Source organism: Amblyomma mixtum, chromosome 2 (assembly GCF_055824585.1).
Source record: "Amblyomma mixtum isolate Tamu chromosome 2, ASM5582458v1, whole genome shotgun sequence".
NCBI classification, from domain to species: domain Eukaryota; kingdom Metazoa; phylum Arthropoda; class Arachnida; order Ixodida; family Ixodidae; genus Amblyomma; species Amblyomma mixtum.
The window spans coordinates 111412467-111429126 of NC_143013.1; the positions used below are offsets into that span (position 1 = coordinate 111412467).

Here is a 16660-nt window from a genome sequence, read left to right on the forward strand (position 1 = left end):
ACCTGCTCTGGCGCCTTCCGTAAACGCGAGCCCGCTATCTTCAGTGACAGCTGCGACCATGACGTCGACGACTGGTTGTCAGCCTATGAAAGGGTGAGCCGCCACAACAAGTGGGATGAAGCTCTCAAGCTTAACCTCATATTCTACTTGATTGATATCGCCAGCATGTGATATCGGAACCACGAGGCGGACAACAACGCTTTTCACGCATTCAGGACCAGCTTTGCTGAAGTATTCAGCCGCTCTGCCGTTCGCAAACTTCCTGCTGAGCACAGCTCGCGAGTGCAGCAGCCACGGGAAAGCTTCACAAGTTACATCGAGGACGTTGTGGACTTATTCAAACGGACCAACACGAATATGACGGAGGAGATAAGATTCGGCACGTCTTGAAGGGCATCGATGATGGCGCCTCTACGATGCTCATCGCTTAGAGTTCGACTACCATAACGAAGGTCTGCGCAGTCTGCCAAATCTTTAACAAGCTACGCAAGCAGCGTGTTTTGGTTCGCCACCCGGCTGACGCGTCGCTCGCAGGTGTGCCGACAGACGCCAAGCCCTCTTGGCTTTCTCTTCCGGCTTTCCTCCAGCCTTTGTCGTTACCCCGTTGCCGTTTGCTGAGGCCGCCCTACTCCGATGCCTTCCCGCCGTACGAAATTCTGTCGGCACCTTGCAGCTATGCCGAAGTCTGGCTCATCCAGTCCCCCCCTATTGAAAATATTGAACGTGGATTCTGCGTGCCTATCTTTGCGTGTTTATTGCCACGCACATTGTGACGATTGAGCGAGGTCGCAGAACGCGAGACATATTTCACGCAATTTGCGCAAGCCGAGCAAGCTCGCAAATGCGAGACATCTGTCACATAACGTGCGCAAGCCGCTTAAGGCTCGTACAGCAGGAGACATCCTTGCGTGATATGCGCAAGCCGGGTGGGGCTTCCAGAATGTCCGAGAGCCAAGGGTGAGTCCCAGAATGTTCAAGAGCCTTGTCTGGCTCACAGAGCACTAGACGGTGTCAAATGGAGTTACCATCATGATACTGATAATACCTTGCATGGCTGCAAGGCTCCTACATCACTGCTCAACACATTATGCCAATGCCCTACCTTAAGGCCTCCTCATCTGTCTGTCACTGCCTCATTCAGCATGCATGTTGTGAGATAACAAGCTTTGCAGCAATGGTGCTTCGTGGGATGGCTCTCATGTGTGTAGCATGCTTGCAAAAGGACATAGATAAGGTCACCTTAACTGGCTTTATTAATGCCACATCCCTCATGACGGGTGCCACACAGTGGCTAAACAATTTCTTCAGCTTCTCCAAGTCCAGCAGGTTGGCGTCTTGATCCAGGTTCTCACTATGCAGCACCTGCAAAAAGGTAGCAGTATATGCAAAAAAATTCAGTTAATTTGTTTTCTGGAAATTCCAGAAAAGGGCACAAGTAGTTCTTCCATTAATGAACTAATGATGATTTCGAAAAGTATCAGGTTTGAAATACAGACATTGGAAAACCCGACTCAAGCACGCAGGCTGCTCAGCATCAAACCTGCACAAAATCTAATAACCATGTCACACAGGCATTTTGAAGGCTTTCAAATGGCTATCAGCTCAGTGGCACTTGAATGCAGCTAAATGGGCATTTCCAATAGCCACAGAGTCCCTAGAACAGTGTGGACATCTATCAAGATTTTGAAGGCTTTTCAGTGTTAGAAATTTGCACTCAGACATGGAGCACTCGCAACTTACGGTAAGGAATAAAATCAAAGCAATTTAATCGCTGAAAGAATACTCAACATGAAATGTACAACTTATTTCACTGAAAAAAAAGAAGGCTGGCCACAAAACACTGCAGCAAGCGTATTATCACTGTTGCCAATAGAGCAAAAACAATAAATACCACCTTTTCAAAACTGCGTGAGTGCTACAACAGCTTCCCAGAAAAATTATCAACTGTGACAGTGGCGCCACAGCAGTTTGGTGCGAGATGATGAAATATCTCTACGGCGATCAAGTATTCTGTGTAGCAGCGGCATAACTCCCGAGTTGAAGTGCAAATCTCAAAGCTCAATCTCCCACCCTGATATCTTTAAATACATACTTAAATTCATTGCAGCGTGCTGCAGAAGTAGGTGGTCAGATCATTCGAGAGGATACCTGCAAGCTATCTCAGGAGACGAAAGATCTGATGAAGAAACGCCAAAGCATGAGGACGTCTAACTTCAGAGATAGAATAGGACTAGGAGAGCTATCGAAGTTATTTATAAGTGCAAGGTAGCCAACATAAGAAAGTTTAACATGGAGAAAACCTAGCATGCTCTAAAGCATGGAGGTAGCCTAAAATCAGTGAAGAGAAAACTAATCACTGGTAAAAACCAGATGTATGCGCTAAAAGACAAAGAGGGCAATGTCATAAGCAATATGGATAAGATAGTTAAAGTAGCCGAAGAGTTCTACACAAATCTCTACAGTAGTGAATGTAATCAGAACGTTACAGAGAGAGGCAGTAGAGCACAGCAATGGGACATCCCGCCAGTAACGAGGGAGGAAGTAAAGAAAGCCTCAGGAGCAATGCAAAGGGGTAAAGCAGCTGGTGAGGATCAGGTAACAGCAGATTTGTTGAAGGATGGAGGAGAGATTATGCTAGAGAAACTAGCCACCCTGCATACGCTTGCCTCGTGACCACGAGCGTATCAGAAGCTTGAAAGAATGCGAACATTATTTTAATTCATAAGCAAGAAGATGTCAAGGACTTGAAGATTTACAGACCGATCAGCTTACTATTGCGAACATTATTTTAATTCATAAGCAAGAAGATGTCAAGGACTTGAAGATTTACAGACCGATCAGCTTACTATCCATGGTCTACAAGGTATTTACTAAGGTAATCACTAATAGACTCAAGACAACCTTCGAATTCAATCAATCAAATGATCAGGCAGGCTTTCATAAAGGATACTCAACAAGAGACCACATTCATGCAATCAATCAGGTGATAGAGAAATGGGCAGAATACAACCAACCCCAATATATAGCCTTCATTGACTACCAGACAGCAACTGACTCGGTGGAACCACAGCTGTCATGCAGGCATTGTGGAATCAGGGTGTAGAAGAGTGTTATGTGAAAATATTGGAAGATATTTATAACGACTGCACAGCTACCATAGTTCTCCATAAGGTCAGCAATAAAATTCCAATAAGGCAAGGTGTCAGGCAGGGAGACACGATTTCACCAATGCTATTCACCGCCTGTTTACACGAGGTGTTCCGGGGCCTGAAATGGGAACAGTTGGGGAGAAGAGTTACTGGAGAATACCTAAGTAATTTGAGATTCCCTGATGGCATTGCCTGGCTAAGCCACTCAGGATATGAACTGCAAAGCATGATGAATGAGTTAGACAGGCAGAGCAGAATTGTGGGGCTAGAAATGAACATGCAGAAAACCAAATTAATGCTCAACAGTCTAGCAAGGGAACAGCAGTTCATAATTGGTAGCGAGGTGCTAGAAGTAGTAAGAGAATATGTATACTTAGGGCAGGTAGTGACCACTGATCCAGATCATGAGAGGGAAATAACTAGAAAAATAAGAACGGGGTGGAGCGCATATGGCAGGTTCTCTCAGATCGTGAAAGCCAGTTTGCCAATATCCCCCAAGAGAAAAGTCTAACACAGCTGTATCTTACTGGTACTCACCTATGGGGCAGAAATGTGGAGGCTAACAATGAGGGTTCAGCTTAATTCAAGGACAACGCAGTGAGCTATGGAAAGAAAAATGATAGGTGTAACGTTAGGAGACCGGAAGCGGGCGGAGTGGGTGAGGGAAAAAACGCGGGTTAATGAAATCCTATTTGAAATCAAGAGGAAGAAATGGGCTCGGGCAGGGAATGTAAGGCGAAGGCAAGACAACCGCTGGTCCTTGAGGGTAACAGAGTGGATTCCATGAGAAGGTAAATGTAGCAGGGGGCGGCAGAAAATTAGGTGGGCGGATGAGATTAAGAAGTTTGCGGGGATACGCAATTGGCAGAGGACATAGTTAATTGGAGAGACATGGGAGAGGCCTTTGCCCTGCAGTGGGTGTAGTCAGGCTGATGACGATGAATTTTAACTAATGTATACAGCACTCTATGCATTACAGTTATATGTGTCTGGCCTGCTACAGCCTAGAAATCTTCCATTACAAAATAGGGAAGTGGATAGCAAAACTACAGCACAACAGTGGCTATGAAAACAGATATGGCACATCTGCACGTAGTAGTCCTGGAAAGTGCATGTTTTTCAGTCAGAGCCAATAACACTCTAAATTCATAGATGCCATCTCTCGTGTATGTCAACAGGCTATCACAGAAGCTCAGACCAGGAAGACTATCAAGAAGGAATAGGACCCAGAGATGAGGGGCAAAGAAAGTACACAGCATGAGCAATGACTCACAACTGAATTTACTGCCAGAAACCTCATTGCAATCGTAATTGCAATTGTAATCATGTAGGAAGGTTGATGCTTGCATTGCGCATGACACTGTTTTTAGCTGAGCGGTCGGGAGCTTGGCAGTTCCTTGCATCTGCTAGACATGGTGCCGAAAAACAAAGGCAGCATTGGAAACATTCCCCAGTCCAGATGGACAAGTTACAATGACCCACAAGATTGTGGAGATGAGGCAGCTAGGTATGCAAGTTCTACTCCCTTAATATTGGGTTGATGCAACAGCCGGCCTGGACAAAGTACACCTGCCTTCAAACCGTAATGTGCGAAATTTATTGGTGCACTATATAATTTGGACAATCTAAATTAGGCTATGAAATCAAAAATTTTCACTAATACTGCCTTCCATTTACTTTCATTTACTTTGATAGCACCTTTATCTTCAATCATGTAGCAAAGAAATTAGAAAAAACACAACCGAGCACAGTTTACATTTGTTAAGCTGTGCTTGACATAGTGCTTTTTTCACTTACTAATGCCTGTCTTCCATTAATCAATGAGTGGGCAAAGGTGCTCAAGCTTATTAGGGGCCAAAAGGCCCTCAGAACCTTGCACCTGGCTCCAGCATTCTTCAAAGAATGAGATAACTGGTGTATGTACGAAATGATCGCAATCCTATGTCACTTTTCTTCCAATGGACGCATTTCCTGATAGCTATTTTTGGCAAGGCTTTTGCATACAGAGGTTAAAACAGATGCCAAAACACCAGCACCTTGAAGGCTGGCTACAAGTCACAAAAACCTTTCATTTACAAAATATATGCACGAAGGCAACAGAGCTACAGAGGCAAGACATGTTATCCTAGCAGTAGCTGCAGTACAAGCACCACTACTGTCAAAAATCTAAAAAAGTTGTACTGCTGTTTTTCGCCCGCCTGTCTCACTGTTGCATTCGTGAGTATATTTGGCAGGTCAAAATTTCTGGCGGTTATCAGCCAGGCTTCATTTTTTTTTTCGTATGTTCTAACATTTGCAAGCACGAGCTTTGTAAAAAAAATGTAAAGGACAAAGAAATGTGATCACGGTTAAAGAATGCAGTGTGAAAAGACAAAAACAAACGAAGAAATGGACACACACCAGTCCTGTCCACTTTTTCATTTGTCCTTGTTTTTTCACACTGCATTCTTTAACCATGATCACTGACCAACAAGTCCAAACAGCCACTTTAGTTGAAAAGAAATGTGGCCTTTCAATTGTGGTCATTCCATACTTACACAAGTTATATTATTCTGTAAGAACTCTACTGCTATATACGAGGTCGAAGTGCCTTTCTGATGCCTACTCAGCTTACTGAGCACTTTTGGCCACTTTTTAACAAATGAAAGATGGGAGCATGTAAGCGAAATGAGTGCAATGTCGAGCACGCTGCAACTTGTATAGATAGTGAAGTCGAGGGTTGGACGGAAACCCGTCTGGTCGGGGGTGTACATGAAGAAGAAGGCAGAACACCGACCAAAATAACAATGAACACTTTGTGTTCATTGTTATTTTGGTCGGTGTTCTGCCTTCTTCTTCTTGTATAGATAGTGCTATTGGTGCTCTGTATCTAACTTCTACATGAAGTTGTATAACCAGAACAGCTGCTGCATCAGCCAGACATGAAAAGTGTACGAACTTAGTTCGAGGAACACTGGCCTCACGTCTCGCTGCTGATTGTAAGACATTCCTCTATATTCCGAGTTTTCTAACACCACCATCATTTTTTGGCACCGTGACCATATCATACAAGAATGTGAGAGCTACTGCATACCTAAAGAAAATATGTGTGTAAGCCAAGCATCAGCCGTTCTATGCAATAAGAAGTCTAAGTGAAAAAGATTCGATGTAAATTAGAGAAAGCCTTGCCATTTTTGTACTTCTGCTTCTATGACTGCTTGCTGGATTTTTTTCTTTAGTTGGAAGCATTCTTCCATCCCTTATCTCTATACACTATTCCTCTGCCAAATGACTGAGTAACCCAAATAGCAATTCCTAAGTAGGGAGGGGGCCTTCCACAGTGACCACACAGGGGCCTTCAAGTTCTTGCAGCAATCAAAACATCCCTTTGTAACACTGGCCTTGAATGCACCACTATACTTTTGTGGCAGGCCAAATACTTATACAATTTGTTTTAAAACCACACAGAAATCCACAACTGCCATTATGAAAACAACCTAGTAATGTAACCATAAGCGTACCTGGCCAGCATGATCAGCATGGAAAGGCGCACAGTTTGTGTGCAGCTCCTAAAATGAAAGCAAATTCACATGATTAATTGCAATTTCCACAAAGACATTCTTGAAAAATCATGTTTTTGCACCACTCAGCCTCAAGCCTGCCTTATTGCTCTTGCAGCACTGAGGCAAATCTGAGCACAGCTTGGGGTGAGCTGGTGGTATCACATTACGCACCTGACACTACGTGCATCAATCCATTTGTATGATTGAATTTCAGAATGGCGAAAAAGACACACACACAGGAAAAAATGGTGGGTGGATGAGATTAAGAAGTTTGTGGGGATACAGTGGCCACAAGTGGCAAAGGACAGGGTTAATTGGAGAGACATGGGAGAGGCCTTTGCCCTGCAGTGGGTGTAGTCAGGCTGCTGCTGCTGCTGCTGATGATGATGATGACAGCCAGAGCACACCTACAAAGTAAAACTGTGAACTCGACCCAGCAGCACTTTACTGTGTTGAAAGAGAACAGGTACAATTGAATTACTGCATTACCTTGTTATTATCATTAAAAAGTACAGGGCTCTAAGGACTTCCTAATTTACATCGAAACGAATGGTTTACAGTGAACTTTCACGGATTACACTAACAGGCACTGAAAATCCAATACAGCTGCCCAAGAGAATATTAGGCAGCCGCGCTAGCCTTCTTTTGCGCTATGCTACCTGATACCAGATTAATATTCGAGAGCAATTTACTCATACTCTAGCACTGGGATACGTTATGCCCCAGACTGATGCAGCTGTCTTACTAAAGGCAGAGAAGCTTTCAGTGTGGGTCATGTGTGCTGTGGCGTGAACACATGCACAGGATCGCCTGCTACCATTCAAGTCCTCTGTGTACACAAATGCAGGTGCAATAGAAAACCCACATCACAAATTTGGCTAGTCTGGTCGGCCAAGCATGGGCCAGCTGATAGCACGAAGCAGCAGGTGCGACACATACCATCATCATCAGCCTGACTAGGCCCACTGCAGGGCAAAGGACTCACCCATGTCTCCACATTAACCCTATCCTTTGCTAGGTGTGGCCACCATATCCCCGCAAACTTCTTAATTTCATCCGCCCATCTAACTTTCTGCCGCCCCCTGCTATGCTTGCATTCTTTTGGAATCCACTCCATTACCCTTAAGGACCAGCGGTTATGTTGTCTTCCCATTACAAGCCCCGCCCAGGCCCATTTCTTCCTCTTAATTTCAAGTAGCATGTCATTAACCCGTGTTTGTTCCCTCACCCACTCCGCCCCCTTTTGGTCTCTTAATGTTAGACTTATCATTTTTCTTTCCATAGCTCACTTTGCTGTCCTTATCGTTTGGCACGTGTTTTTTTCTTTGTAATAAGGCATAAAGTATTATACACGGATTACCACATGGCATCCTCCTATGACCGCTAAATAATTTATAATCAAATTTCTTTCTCCTGCTGTATTTGTTTCGGTTTCGACAGCTGAATGATGGCTGTGACGTCAAAGCGAGGTTATTGGTCACGTGAGGCATAAAAAACTGCAATACAATTGGTACTTCTGGCTCTTAAGGAATGCTGGCGTCAGCGCTGTAGCGAATTAAAATGATGAAGCAGCGATTATAAGTGGTTTTTCCACGCCTCACGTGACCTATAACCTCTCTTTGATGTCATAGCCATAGTCAAATTGTTCACCGAAACAGGATGGCGGAAAAAGTTGATTATAAATTATTTAGCAGTCTCACGCGAATACCAGATGGTGATTCATGCATAGTAGTGTCTTCCGCATCATTATATAGAAGAAAACATGCCACCAAGATTAGGTGTCTATACTCTTTTAAGCTGAACTCTTTTAATTAGCCTCCACGTTTCTGTCCCAAAAGTGAGAAACATGCAGGCTAAAGAAAAGATTTCAGCTAAAGTACCAAAGTGGCTCTAATCACACGATGAAGTGGAAAAACTCTCGACACTTGAACAGAGAACAAATAGGAATTCCAACAAAATTTTAGATTCTTGTAAGGCTATCAAGCATTTCTGAATATTGTAAACTGCACTTTCACACATACAGTACGCATGTATGCCAAGCTCACATTCAGTAGCCCTGTTTTCCGGCTGTAATTATCACGGTCTGAGCTCAGTTGCAGATTTAAAACCAGCCAAAAGATGCAACACAGGAAAAGAGATGACAACAGGTTGGACTATCAATTGAATTTTTTGTGAAGGAAAAGAAGGCTCGCATGAAGATGTGCCACACATGACCCACACCAGCGAAAGGCAGGACAACAAATAACTGTCACTGATATACAAGCACGTCATCTAAAAGAGAAAATTCTTTCCGTTGAAGATTGACTAATGGCTTCGCTACTCATACAGCCGTTGCCTTGGAGATATGCATCAAATACCTTACAGATTTGTTTACCACTTCTACACACCACTGAAGTGTCACAGAAATCAGGCGTACACACTGATGGGTCATCTTATGATTTACACTCACGACACTGGCACTGTAGTGCCAGATCAGAAGCTGCCTTCCCCCTAACGAGTTAGTGCTCACTCAGGAACACATTAAAGACACCTGCACATATCCCTGAAGTAGTTTCTTGCACAAGCTAGCAGAATGTGATAAACCACTTCCTGCAAGTCCTGAACCTAGTTTTATGGGATACCATACTGCTATCCCGGGTTTTAACAGCAGCGCAAAGGCCATCAACACAATGATTGGCGCAAAAATTACATTTAAAAATTTTCCCGACACTCGATTTGAACTCATGAAGTCTACACAAAGGACTCCATGATAACCGTTCTGAGGTGAATGGCAGTTCAGCCTAGCCTCTGGAATCTGTGCCAAAAAAAAAACGGAGTCAGCGCATCGCAATTTACTTCCGAAATCAGCCGGTGCTGATGACAATTGTATGTTTTGCTTTCTCTGGCTTATAAAGCTCCACTTTCAGAAAAAGTGTCGTCTTTGTGGTTAGAATGCGGAACTTCATCATCACAGGTCAACTTCAGCTTGCCATCAGTGTCCCTTTAATGCCTCAAAGTTGAACAATAGCTCCATTCATAGAGGAGGGCTGTGCATAAATTTCGACCACCAAAGATTCTTTAACATGCACTGACATTGCATAACACACGAGCAAATATGCATTTCGCCTTGTCGAAACGAAGCCACCACAATTCAATCCCGCGTCTTTGGGCTCAGTAGCCGAACACCAATGCAGTAGGCCACAGCAGCAGGTGAAAAACAAAAGAGAGCCCTTAATAGGCAACCTAACTTGCCAAAATAAACATAACGAGGGGTCACACAAGTAGCAGTGGACTAGGAAAATAAAAGCTACTTGTGTCGGAAGATGTCTTCAGTGCTTACCTCAAAAGCCTGCTTGCTTGCTGGGCATCCTAGCACCAAGTGAAAGGCTGGCACAGCTATACTGGAGAGCTTGGAAGAGGCATTGCTGGTAAAGCTATGTGGAGCTTGCTGCAAGGTAAAAAGACACATTTAACAGCAGCACAGTGCAAAAAATGGACTAGAATCAAGCATGTAAGGCAAAATGCAAGGCACAAAAAGGAGCCGGTCGCAGAATGGAACACGACTGTTTAACCACATTTCGAAGTGGGCCAGGCAACAAGAAATTCATAACCACGGCAGTCATTCACAAGCTAGCCTCAGACGAGACATCACTTGCATATCGATATCCAGCATCGTTTCTACAATACATACCACCATTCAAAAGAACAGACCACAGGAGAACGATATTTTCAGTAGAAGGCTGGTTTGCTTCAAATTCTGCATGCATCCCTCAATTTGAAATCTGGCATGATTAGCACTGATTTCACATTCTCACAGGTATGATGAATTAATAGTGCCAATTGCAGAAAAACCACACTTTTTCCTTTAACATCAAATAAGGTATTGGAGAGGTACCTCAGCATATTTAAGTCAAAGTCAGATTTATTTGCGCCATTGGTTATAATCATGCAACAATCAAGTTTATTCTTCGTACATATTAAAGGCTCAATTACCCTTAAATTTCACTGCAACTTCGGGATTTAGGCCAAATGGAGCTAGGGCACCTGTGTGCATTTTGCAGTTGTTTGTACCATTTCAGCTCCGAGCCAAAGTATGAAAAAGCGAATGCCAAAATAGAGGCGAAAAACTTCAGAGCAATTTGTTTTTATCTCACCGTTCTGCTATTCAAGGCTCGACTACACTGGCTCGGCTATAAGTACGAACGCAGCTGGATCATACGGAGCTTCGTACCTTAAATACACAATTTATAAAAGTACAAGTGAAATACAAGTGAAAGAGGAGGAAGCTCAATCCTAACGGATACAGCTGAATCGCAGTCTACGTAGTTAAACTGCTCGAGCGCTGTTACTTCAATTACAGCGTAACATGCGGCGAGAATGTAAAGCCCGGGCCGAAGATCTATTGGCGGGCACATATTCCATTCTCGGCGAGAGATGAATGGCAGTACGGCGGCAGTACGGCGCCGATATCGTGCACCCCGCGATCGGATCAGCTGTGCATATTTGCATGGCATACTGACCATGACCGTGTGACCACTAACACTACACGCGCATTCATGCCCGTGTGCCGCCAGCAAACAACCTTTCAGCGCTGCGTGCTGCCGCGATAGGCACTGCGTCTTCGCGTCTCTGTACTAGCTGTGTTGACGTGGCCAGTTGTGCGCAAAGGCTTTTAAATAATGAACAGGTTCGAAGAAAATTAACTTACCCCCAAGATGCGAGATGTCACCCGGGTAGTGGTCTCCCACCAGCTGCTCCGCCATGGAGGAAATGAGCCCCGCCGTCAGCATAGCGTTTCCAGTGAAGGCGCGCAAAGGACGACGCGCTATCCGTCGAGCCCGCTGACGCACGCTATAAACACAGGTTTACTCAGCACCTTCACGTTTTCGTACATCGCACCAGCGAATTTCACTGCTGTCGGCACATCACATATCGGAAGAGTGACAAATGCTCATGCCAGCGATGGTTCACGCCCTCGACACCACAAAGGAGGACCACGACTATAGTGAACTAGAATGTATTCTCTATAACCACGACAAACGTAGCAACGCTGACCGCCATGTTGTCCCTCCCCAGACGCTGCGTTCGTTGGCTAGCGCTTCGGCCAGTTCCGGCTTCCTTCGGCCCATTTAGAAAGGCATCGCCTCCAGGCATTCCTCCAGGTCGTCTCTTTCGGGCTCTATGCTTTTGGCGTGGCTTTTGGGCAGTGCGATAGCAAAGGATTAAAACCAAATGAAACTTTCGTTACAAAAATAATTAAGTTCTTGTGCACATATTAGCATTAAAAACTTGAGAAATTTGTGACGCGTGGACGCATGAATATGCGTGTCGGTACATGCGTGCGTGCGTGCGTGCGTGAGTGGGCATGGTCTAGCGCGTCAAATCCAAAGCCTATCCGACATGCTGCATGGTTTCTGAGATCACCGCCGTGTGCTTCGCTTGTTTTCTCGTGCTGCTGCTGGGCGGTCTTGTGCGCCGCTGTTACTGTGCTGGAATCGCAAAAGAAGAAGGATTACCGGTGTGTGCTGCCGGTGGGCGCGCTCTCATCCAAGAGTAGTAGCAGCTCCCAATTAAGCGATCCGTCGGGGCATATGTGTTATGGATGTCTGGTCGACAACGATAATGAGGTCAGCAGTGCGGTGCCGTCGTTTGATGAGTCGAACCTTTCGGCCTATTGCTCTGCTAACTTCGTTGCAAAAATGCCTGGCTCATAAGCAGCGACAGTGGCCATTGTTTCTGTGGTGTGTTTCGATTACAAGACGGCGCCCTTCTACAGTGTGGCTTCCTTGGAAACTTAGTCGGCGGTGTGCCTGCAACGCCTGTCGCTGTCAGCTCAAACTGACCGCCTGCGAGCGCTGCCTTCTTTTGCGATGTGAACGGTGACGGGACACTTACTGCCTGTGGCCGGAGCTTATAGCAAAAGCGAAGAGTGTTTTCTGTGAAGGTTTGACGAAGTGCGTGTGTCAGTCTGGACCCTTAGCAAGTCATACGAGATGCGACATGCAAAAGTGGTCCACCAGTCGCTTCAGCAGAAAGGAGTGCGGATGTTTTTTACGTTACTTCAATCGAGAACTGCCCATGCAAATATTTCAACTCGTCTCTTGCCTAAACAGCATAGTAAAGAAGCTAAAGCAACAAAACTGCTGTTTCCATGCTGTATATTGATTCCGCACTCGTGCTAGAGGTGGGAAATATGTAGCAGTTATTGGCGGAGTTACAGCCTATGAAGCACGTGCAGCTTCATGTAATTGCAGGTTAGGATATGCGCCTTACTTGGTATTGACTTTGTGACCAGACATAGCCATCTGTCAACTAAAAGAAATTTTCTTGCTATAGGATTCTGCAGCATTATGTATGCTTCTGGACACTGAATACCGGGTGCGTCACCTCTCTTGAAAGCACTCAGATTTGTGTACTTATCAGTACGCTTGAGATGAGAAAATTTTATCAGCTTCTTTTCTTTATTTTATAATTAGCTACACAGCATGTTGCAAAAAAAAATGTTTTAAGGAAAAGTATTTCAGTTTAGAGTAGAACAGTTCAACAAAGTTGTTTTGGGCATTCTGGTAACTTCAAGATGGTATCTGATGGTTGCATACAGACGCGCAAGTCAAACCTCAAAGGGCATCAAACTTAACAGTACCGCTGAGCTTATCCTTTCGTGCTTTTTATGTGTGTGTAGATCACCTGGGGAAGTTCAGTATTGGATGTTGGATTTCATAGTTCTGCTACAACTCTTATCTTCCTTTCTACACATGAAACATGGCTGAACTTGATTACATTCCCCAAGCAAATACCTGACGCCTTACAAGCGTTCCTTACTGTGCACAGTTGTCCCAGTGCATTATATCCACTCATGTGCAGCACACTGTTGTGTTGCTCTTGGTCTTCAAATGTGACTCTCAGCAATATGATGGAATCATAGTTCATCCAGATGGTCTTTGTGGTAGTGCAAATTTCAAAACAGATTGAAGAAGAATGAAGAGTGTGATACTTCGTCATGCATCATGCAATGCTGGTGCTAATCAGGCAACATGTGTGGTATATATACTTCGCACATTTGAGATTCATTGGATTTGTTCTGGAGCCATACTGGGAATTAATTAATCGATCTGTGATTTGTCACTGAAATTGAGAGAGGGCACTAATTTCTGAACTTTTGACACCAACTGTGAATTCAAAACTGTCTTTTCATGTAGGCTTACACGGCCTTTTTACGTGTATGTAAATTTATGCTAATGACTTTGGAAATTGCTTTGGAAATGGTTTTAGAAATTGCCTCGTAACATTCCTGTTACAGCTCACAATTCGCTTTCTGCACGTCATGTTTGATTGAACCTGATTATATCCCCAAGCTTGTTTGTTGCACCTAACAAACACTGTTGCCCTTTCAGAGTTATTCCATTGATTGACTCCTTTCGAGTGCAAGCAACAAATGGTTGTGTTGCTTCTGATTTCGAAATATGGCTGTCTGCATGACGGGCAACAACAGAAATGCTCTGGATGGCTTTCATCATGCATCTATAAGATATCTGTAACTTTCAGAATTGGTTAAAGGAAGAACTGAAGGATGCTGTAAGAGTCATTAGAAGCTTGTTTTTTACATTATTTTACAATGAACTTTCAATGTTGACAAGTTCTTGCTCAGTGTGCATGTTGTCATGTACAGGTCCCTGCAGTATCGAAGGGAACCATTTTGCACTAAAAGATAATTTTTTGGTTATTTGTTTGCTGAAGTTGAAAATGATTAATGGGTACTTACGCCAAGACGAAAATTATAAAACACCAAAACGTGAGCTTATTGCTCATTATTGAGAAGTAATCATTAACTGAATGCTCGAACTTTGTTTGCTTTCACCCTAAATGGGCCTTTACAGTCTCGACAAGTTGCTACTAAGCAAGCAAACGCACACATGGCCACACGCAGCCTCACTGAGCTTGTTCAGTATGCACATAAGCACGCACAGCTTCGGCAAGCCCCCTCTCAGCACGCAGATGTCCACGCACAGAGAGTTGTCCACGAGAGTCCACGATTTTTTACACGCAAAGAGTGTGCGTGTACGTCTTTCAGCTCACAGTACGCGCATATGTACACACAGGACGCACAGAATGCGTACAGGTAACGCACAATTTCTGCGCATTCGTGTGCAAAATGAACGTGATCGTACAAAAATCACTGTTCTCGTGCAAGCTCACGCAGAGTTTTTTCAATAGGGCCTCCCCGGCATATGCGCATTTTTCACTCCTGATGCGCTCGCCACACACTTTTGCCAGCTGTGCCGCTGCCTGCAGCTCCGTAGAGGACAGCAAACAACCGCCTGATATGTTTTGATTGCGGAATCCCCCGACATGTTACACGCCTTTGTCGACGCCGCATGGCGTTGTCCGCCCCTACTTTACCTCCGACGTCCTATTAAGCACCTAGGTTCCAGGTTCCGCAGGGGCCACCTTCAAAGTCTTCTTATCATCACGCTTTCCCGACCCGTTGCTCACATTCACATCGTCGCGGCTCCGTTTCACCCATGCGCAGCCGACCTACCTTTGCTTACTTCCCGAAAGCGACTTCTCTCAAAGAACGCGTAGCTTCGTGGGCAATGTTCCTGTTTTTGTTTTGTCCGGAATTTCTCGAAAATCATAGCCCCCCTTACAGAATTCCTGAATGGTCCCGTTAACCTCTCCTCTCTACGACGCCTTCACGACTCTCCGCCACGCTTTGACCTCACCAACCATAGTTCGTAATTAAGATCTCGCTCCCCCTACGGAACTCCACACCGAAGCCAGCGGTGTCGGCCTCGGTGTAGTACTCTCCTAAAGCAAGCATTGGACTTCCGAATGTGTGGCTGACTATGCCAGCCGTCCTCTTGCGAATGGCGGAGTCCAACTGCTCTGTCACTGAAAATTAGTTTGGCAATCATCTTGGCGAAAAAAAAGTTCCGCCTTTACCTGTACTGCTACACCTTCGCCGTCGTAATAGACCACCTTGCCCTCTGCTGTCTTGCTTTTAGCAAGGATCTGTCGGGAGGTCTCGGCTGTTGGGTTCTGAGGCCTCAAAAACATGGCATACGTGTCGTGTACAGCTTGGGCCGCAAGCGTTGAAACGCTGACGCTCTCTCTCCGTCGCCGGTGCCGTCGCCTACCCTTACTGTTCCCACGCTCGACGCGCCACTCACCGCCCTCACCATCTCGGAAATGCCCTCCGAGCAGCAACGAGGTCCTTATATTTCTTGATGTAACAATAGCGCACAAGGAACACGAAACAACGAAGGGTGAGTTAGGGCTTGTTGCGCGACGTTTCCTTTCCGTCCCTCGTGTTCCTTGTGCGTTATTGTTACATCATGAACATTATCAAACTTGCCCAACTTTCGGCTGTGCTGATATTTCTTCTCTGCTCATTATCCTGTGCCCTTTACCATGGCTCCACATCCTCGGGCCCTCCGCCGCCAAGCTTCCAAATTCTCCTTCCGGGACGCTCTCCGTTACCTTTGGAACTATAACTCTTATGGCGCAAAAAGGATGTTTAGCCTTCGCCATCTCCGCTCCGTTCTCTGTGATCGTCATGGCACTGACCCTATAAGCCCTCATGTTGGCGTAATGAAAAGCTTTCATTTGCTTCGTCAGTTATACTAATGGCGGGGTATATATAATATTTCCCTTCTCTACATTCTTTCGTGCACCGCCTGTCAGCAACGGAAGGCGTCACCTTGTCGCCCGGATGGGCCCGTTTCAGCCTTTACAATGCCCTGCTCGCCCTTTCGATCGCATCGGCATCAACCTTTGTGGACCGTTTCCCTGGACTATCGCCGGCAACCAATGGATCATCATCGCCGTCGATCACGTGACCCGTTATGGGGATACAGCTCACTTCCCGCGACGGCCCGTAATGTCGCTTACTTTTTTGTGCACCACTTTGTCTACCGTTACGGCGCACCTTGGGAGCACCTGAGCGACACAGGCCGTGTCTTTCTTCTGAAGTAGTTCAGAGTTTAGCTT

The 16660-nt window shown here is 45.2% G+C and overlaps 1 long non-coding RNA gene across 1 annotated transcript; it reads right to left on the reverse strand.

The window, feature by feature from the left end:
- Positions 1-1235: 1235 nt before the first annotated feature.
- Positions 1236-14090, reverse strand: LOC149360577 (uncharacterized). The gene is made up of 4 exons (XR_016288855.1): positions 11379-14090; positions 10011-10118; positions 6650-6697; positions 1236-1362 (listed from the first exon to the last, which is right to left on the reverse strand). It is a non-coding gene; the product is annotated as an uncharacterized LOC149360577 (long non-coding RNA).
- Positions 14091-16660: the final 2570 nt, after the last annotated feature.